The sequence below is a fragment of the Hyla sarda genome, unplaced genomic scaffold (genome assembly GCF_029499605.1).
Source record: "Hyla sarda isolate aHylSar1 unplaced genomic scaffold, aHylSar1.hap1 scaffold_1306, whole genome shotgun sequence".
NCBI classification, from domain to species: domain Eukaryota; kingdom Metazoa; phylum Chordata; class Amphibia; order Anura; family Hylidae; genus Hyla; species Hyla sarda.
The window spans coordinates 95,017-101,016 of record NW_026607930.1 but is presented as its reverse complement, the minus strand read 5'-3'; the positions used below and the strand labels follow the sequence as shown (position 1 = coordinate 101,016).

The window sequence follows — 6,000 nt, the reverse complement described above, 5'->3', positions numbered from 1 at the left end:
CATCCCTTCCCAATATCGCGCCACACCCCTACCCCTTAATTCCCTGGTTTGAACGTGATGGACATATGTCTTTTTTCGACCGTACTAACTATGTAACTATGTAACATAACATGGGGGGGGGGGGGGGGTCTCCTGGCTGTTCACACAGGTGTGTCATTGCTGTACATTGACCATGCATTGCTTCTGTGGTATTGCAAGGCAAAGACAAATGCTTCCAGCCATCCATTGCACTAATGGATTGGTCATCAGCTGGCTGTCTATGTCCCGCATCAATATAGACCAAAGTACAGAGGGTTAGGCTATGCTATTGTGCACCTACCTGATGCATCAGAAGGTGCGAGGCCCTTGCTAAATTCTGTGCACAGACTTTGAGATCTATGCTTTAGACTGTATCTAAACCTGCTCCAACATGGACTGACATTCTGGCCTACTTTCAGCCGATGCGACTTGTCTGTCGCTGAACAGTCGCTTTTTATGTATTCAGCACCTATGTATAATGTTGTAAAAATGCTCTAGAAGCTAAAGTCGCAGAAATGTCACACATATTTGGCCTGCAACTTTCTGTGCGACAAATTCAGACAGGAAAAAATCAGTATAAATCCTTAGAAAATTATCCCCCAGTGTCTCCATCTGCTGGCGGTATTGAATAAGCATTGCTGCACTGATGGGGTATGCATTAGACGAAAAAAAAGAAGAAAAAGAAGAATAATACGCCCAGAAAAGAGGCGAAAAGGAGAAAAACGTAAAAAAACGTGAAAAAAAAGTAAGAGGAAGAGAAGGGAAAAAAAGGTGGAAATGGGTTTAAAAGTGATTTCGGCGGAGAAATATATATATATATATATATATATATATATAATATATATATATATATATATATGCGCACACACACATATAGATATAAACGTATTCTCCGTTGAGATATTGCAGCCGCTGCTGTGTCCAGGCCCAGGAGCCTTAGCACTGTGCTGTGATGTCACTCAATACCACTGACATCACTAGGTGTAAACAACATCTCTCCTTTGCTGTGTATGTGACTATGGAGCTGTTTGGTGATGTCGTCTATTACGGCCTTCATAGAAGCAACAGGAGATTGTTGCATCCATCTTGAACCCTCAGAACTACAGTGCTATGATGTCACTCACTTCCACAGGCCTTGCAGAGTTGTAAACAACAACAACCCAGCTTTGTTGTGTATGTAACCAAAGGGATTTGTGATGTCACCTAGAACCTTCACAGCAGCGACAGCTTTATGAGGAGCATCAGCACTGCTCTGCCTGAGCAGAACCATCACCGCCATAGGTTGTCAAATAACCCGGATTTAACCCACACAGGTAAGTCCAATGGGGTGCAGGCATGTCCTCTATGCTTACAGCTTCCCGTGGGTGTTGGTTTGATACCGTTTGGGGACAGCCAAAGGAGGCATCTGCAGGCAACAAAGGTAGGTGTGTGCTTGTGTGTGTGTTTCCTATGCAGATCCTAAGCCCAGTGTCACATGCAAGTAGGAGGAGTAAGAAGGGTTCCTGGCAAATCCGGGTTATGGATTGCATTTAAAAAGGCCCCGTGGGAGTGCAATGGGCCCCTGTCTTGCTGCTTAGCAATAATGGTATGGGTTTAGGTTCTGCTGTGTGCTACTGGTGGTTGACTGCCCCCCAGCCCAGAGTGTGCATGGAAAAATTGTCTGGCAGCCTCCCTGACAGCAAGCAGTGATAGTGCCCATGAAGGGGACCTTGTTGGGCCCGCCCCTTTCACGGTTATCGCTTCTCGGCCTTTTGGCTAAGATCAAGTGTAGTATCTGTTCTTATCAGTTTAATATCTGATACGTCCCCTATCTGGGGACCATATATTAAATGGATTTTTGAGAACGGGGGCCGATTTCGAAGCTTGCTTCCGTCGCCCTATGCATTGACCCGATTATGGCAGTATCTTCGGGTACAGTGCACCACCCCCTTACAGGGTTAAAAAAGAAAGATTCCTACTTTCATTGCTACCTGCTTGCTGGCTAGCCAGCTAGCCAGCCCTGTGGGCCTTGCTGCTGCTGCAGCCAAAAAACAAAAGGTGGTGCTGCTGCTGCTTCTGCTGCTTCTGCTTCTGCTTGTGTCTGGCCCCTGTTGGCAGCGTCCAGGCACAGGACTTCTGCTGCTGCTGACTAAATGGCCTCCTTAATTGGATCATTTGAGTAGCCAGCACACCTGTGCAGGTAGGGCATGACATGATAGGGCAGCTGCCTTGATAGCGGGTGGGTGCTGAATGTTCCTAATTGACAAAATAAGAGTAATGCTTATGAAGAAATATAAAATCTCATCCCTTCCCCAATATCGCGCCACACCCCTACCCCTTAATTCCCTGGTTGAACGTGATGGACATATGTCTTTTTTCGACCGTACTAACTATGTAACTATGTAACATAACATGGGGGGGGGGGGGGTCTCCTGGCTGTTCACACAGGTGTGTCATTGCTGTACATTGACGCATGCATTGCTTCTGTGGTATTGCAAAGGCAAAGACAAATGCTTCCAGCCATCCATTGCACTAATGGATTGGTCATCAGCTGGCTGTCTATGTCCCGCATCAATATAGACCAAAGTACAGAGGGTTAGGCTATGCTATTGTGCACCTACCTGATGCATCAGAAGGTGCGAGGCCCTTGCTAAATTCTGTGCACAGACTTTGAGATCTATGCTTTAGACTGTATCTAAACCTGCTCCAACATGGACTGACATTCTGGCCTACTTTCAGCCGATGCGACTTGTCTGTCGCTGAACAGTCGCTTTTTATGTATTCAGCACCAGATGTATAATGTTGTAAAAATGCTCTAGAAGCTAAAGTCGCAGAAACTGTCACACATATTTGGCCTGCAACTTTCTGTGCGACAAATTCAGACAGGAAAAATCAGTATAAATCCTTAGAAAATTATCCCCGAGTGTCTCCATCTGCTGGCGGTATTGAATAAGCATTGCTGCACTGATGGGGTATGCATTAGACGAAAAAAAAGAAGAAAAAGAAGAATAATACGCCCAGAAAAGAGGCGAAAAGGAGAAAAACGTAAAAAAACGTGAAAAAAAAGTAAGAGGAAGAGAAGGGAAAAAAAGGTGGAAATGGGTTTAAAAGTGATTTCGGCGGAGAAATATATATATATATATATATATATATATATATATATATATATATATATGCGCACACACACATATAGATATAAACGTATTCTCCGTTGAGATATTGCAGCCGAGCCTTAGCACTGTAGCTGTGATGTCACTCAATACCACTGACATCACTAGGTGTAAACAACATCTCTCCTTTGCTGTGTATGTGACTATGGAGCTGTTTGGTGATGTCGTCTATTACGGCCTTCATAGAAGCAACAGGAGATTGTTGCATCCATCTTGAACCCTCAGAACTACAGTGCTATGATGTCACTCACTTCCACAGGCCTTGCAGAGTGTAAACAACAACAACCCAGCTTTGTTGTGTATGTAACCAAAGGGATTTGTGATGTCACCTAGAACCTTCACAGCAGCGACAGCTTTATGAGGAGCATCAGCACTGCTCTGCCTGAGCAGAACCATCACCGCCATAGGTTGTCAAATAACCCGGATTTAACCCACACAGGTAAGTCCAATGGGGTGCAAGGCATGTCCTCTATGCTTACAGCTTCCGTGGGTGTTGGTTTGAGTACTCGTTTGGGGACAGCCAAGGAGGCATCTGCAGGCAACAAAGGTAGGTGTGTGCTTGTGTGTGTGTTTCCTATGCAGATCCTAAGCCCAGTGTCACATGCAAGTAGGAGGAGTAAGAAGGGTTCCTGGCAAATCCGGGTTATGGATTGCATTTAAAAAGGCCCCTGTGGGAGTGCAATGGGCCCCTGTCTTGCTGCTTAGCAATAATGGTATGGGTTTAGGTTCTGCTGTGTGTACTGGTGGTTGACTGCCCCCCAGCCCAGAGTGTGCATGGAAAATTGTCTGGCAGCCTCCCTGACAGCAAGCAGTGATAGTGCCCATGAAGGGGACCTTGTTGGGCCCGCCCCTTTCACGGTTATCGCTTCTCGCCTTTTGGCTAAGATCAAGTGTAGTATCTGTTCTTATCAGTTTAATATCTGATACGTCCCCTATCTGGGGACCATATATTAAATGGATTTTTGAGAACGGGGGCCGATTTCGAAGCTTGCTTCCGTCGCCCTATGCATTGACCCGATATGGCAGTATCTTCGGGTACAGTGCACCACCCCCTTACAGGGTTAAAAAGAAAGATTCCTACTTTCATTGCTACCTGCTTGCTGGCCTAGCCAGCTAGCCAGCCCTGTGGGCCTTGCTGCTGCTGCAGCCAAAAAACAAAAGGTGGTGCTGCTGGCTGCTTCTGCTGCTTCTGCTTCTGCTTGTGTCTGGCCCCTGTTGGAGCGTCCAGGCACAGGACTTCTGCTGCTGCTGACTAAATGGCCTCCTTATTGGATCATTGAGTAGCCAGCACACCTGTGCAGGTAGGGCATGACATGATAGGCAGCTGCCTTGATAGCGGGTGGGTGCTGAATGTTCCTAATTGACAAAATAAGATAATGCTTATGAAGAAATATAAAATCTCATCCCCTTCCCCAATCATCGCGCACACACCCTACCCCTTAATTCCCTGGTTGAACGTGATGGACATATGTCTTTTTCGACCGTACTAACTATGTAACTATGTAACATAACATGGGGGGGGGGGGGGGGGGGTCTCCTGGCTGTCACACAGGTGTGTCATTGCTGTACATTGACCATTGCATTGCTTCTGTGGTATTGCAAAGGCAAAGACAAATGCTTCCAGCCATCCATTGCACTAATGGATTGGTCATCAGCTGGCTGTCTATGTCCCGCATCAATATAGACCAAAGTACAGAGGGTTAGGCTATGCTATTGTGCACCTACCTGATGCATCAGAAGGTGCGAGGCCCTTGCTAAATTCTGTGCACAAGACTTTGAGATCTATGCTTTAGACTGTATCTAAACCTGCTCCAACATGGACTGACATTCTGGCCTACTTTCAGCCGATGCGACTTGTCTGTCGCTGAAACAAGTCGCTTTTTATGTATTCAGCACCTATGTATAATGTTGTAAAAATGCTCTAGAAGCTAAAGTCGCAGAAATGTCACACATATTTGGCCTGCAACTTTCTGTGCGACAATTCAGACAGGAAAAATCAGTATAAATCCTTAGAAAATTATCCCCACAGTGTCTCCATCTGCTGGCGGTATTGAATAAGCATTGCTGCACTGATGGGGTATGCATTAGACGAAAAAAAAGAAGAAAAAGAAGAATAATACGCCCAGAAAAGAGGCGAAAAGGAGAAAAACGTAAAAAAAACGTGAAAAAAAAGTAAGAGGAAGAGAAGGGAAAAAAAGGTGGAAATGGGTTTAAAAGTGATTTCGGCGGAGAAATATATATATATATATATATATATATATATATATATATATATATAATATGCGCACACACACATATAGATATAAACGTATTCTCCGTTGAGATATTGCAGCCGCTGCTGTGTCCAGGCCCAGGAGCCTTAGCACTGTGCTGTGATGTCACTCAATACCACTGACATCACTAGGTGTAAACAACATCTCTCCTTTGCTGTGTATGTGACTATGGAGCTGTTTGGTGATGTCGTCTATTACGGCCTTCATAGAAGCAACAGGAGATTGTTGCATCCATCTTGAACCCTCAGAACTACAGTGCTATGATGTCACTCACTTCCACAGGCCTTGCAGAGTGTAAACAACAACAACCAGCTTTGTTGTGTATGTACCAAAGGATTTGTGATGTCACCTAGTGATGTCACCTAGAACCTTCACAGCAGCGACAGCTTTATGAGGAGCATCAGCACTGCTCTGCCTGAGCAGAACCATCACCGCCATAGGTTGTCAAATAACCCGGATTTAACCCACACAGGTAAGTCCAATGGGGTGCAGGCATGTCCTCTATGCTTACAGCTTCCCGTGGGTGTTGGTTTGATACCGTTTGGGGACAGCCAAGGAGG

At 45.4% G+C, this 6,000-nt stretch overlaps 2 non-coding genes across 2 annotated transcripts; both read left to right on the top strand.

The window, feature by feature from the left end:
• The first annotated feature begins 1,753 nt into the window (after positions 1-1,753).
• Positions 1,754-1,945, top strand: LOC130305053 (U2 spliceosomal RNA). Its single transcript, XR_008854731.1, has one exon. It is a non-coding gene; the product is annotated as a U2 spliceosomal RNA (small nuclear RNA).
• Positions 1,946-4,028: 2,083 nt separating this feature from the next.
• Positions 4,029-4,218, top strand: LOC130305056 (U2 spliceosomal RNA). Its single transcript, XR_008854734.1, has one exon. It is a non-coding gene; the product is annotated as a U2 spliceosomal RNA (small nuclear RNA).
• The last annotated feature ends 1,782 nt before the right edge of the window (positions 4,219-6,000 follow it).